The sequence below is a fragment of the Bison bison genome, unplaced genomic scaffold (assembly GCF_000754665.1).
Source record: "Bison bison bison isolate TAMUID 2011002044 unplaced genomic scaffold, Bison_UMD1.0 scf7180017864517, whole genome shotgun sequence".
Lineage (NCBI taxonomy): Eukaryota > Metazoa > Chordata > Mammalia > Artiodactyla > Bovidae > Bison > Bison bison.
Window position 1 is genome coordinate 6,865,322 of NW_011495070.1, and position 1,173 is coordinate 6,866,494.

The window sequence follows — 1,173 nt, forward strand, 5'->3', positions numbered from 1 at the left end:
CTACAAGACCTTTTAGAACTAACACCCAAAAAAGATGTTTTCATTATAGGGGACTGGAATGCAAAAGTATGAAGTCAAGAAACACCTGGAGTAACAGGCAAATTTGGCCTTGGAATACGGAATGAAGCAGGGCAAAGACTAACAGAGTTTTGCCAAGAAAATGCATTGGTCATAACAAACACCCTCTTCCAACAACACAAGAGAAGACTCTATACATGGACATCACCAAATGGTCAACACCGAAATCAGATTGATTATATATATTCTTTGCAGCCAAAGATGGAGAAGCTCTATACAGTCAGCAAAAACAAGACCAGGAGCTGACTGTGGCTCAGACCATGAACTCCTTATTGCCAAATTCAGATTGAAATTGAAGAAAGTAGGGAAAACCACTAGACCATTCAGGTATGTGGCACCCCACTCCAGTACTCTTGCCTGGAAAATCCCATGGATGGAGGAGCCTGGAAGGCTGCAGTCCATGGGGTCGCTGAGGGTCGAACATGACTGAGCGACTTCACTTTCACTTTTCACTTTCGTGCATTGGAGAAGGAAATGGCAACCCACTCCAGTGTTCTTGCCGGGAGAATCCCAGGGATGGGGAAGCCTGGTGGGCTGCCGTCCATGAGATCACACAGAGTCGGACACGACTGAAGTGACTTAGCAATAGCAATAGCAATTCAGGTATGACCTAAATCAAATCCCTTATGATTATACAGTGGAAGTGAGAAATAGATTTAAGGGCCTAGATCTGATAGATAGAGTGCCTGATGAACTATGGAATGAGGTCTGTGACATTGTACAGGAGACAGGGATCAAGACCATCCCCATGGAAAAAAAATGCAAAAAAGCAAAATGGCTGTCTGGGGAGGCCTTACAAATAGCTATGAAAAGAAGAGAAGCGAAAAGCAAAGGAGAAAAGGAAAGATATAAACACCTGAATGCAGAGTTTCAAAGAATAGCAAGATGAGATAAGAAAGCCTTCTTCAGCGATCAATGCAAAGATATAGAGGAAAACAACAGAATGGGAAAGACTAGAGATCTCTTCAAGAAAATCAGAGATATCAAGGGAACATTTCATGCAAAGATGGGCTCAATAAAGGACAGAAATGGTATGGCCCTAACAGAAGCAGAAGATATTAAGAAGAAGTGGCAAGAATACACAGAACTGTACAA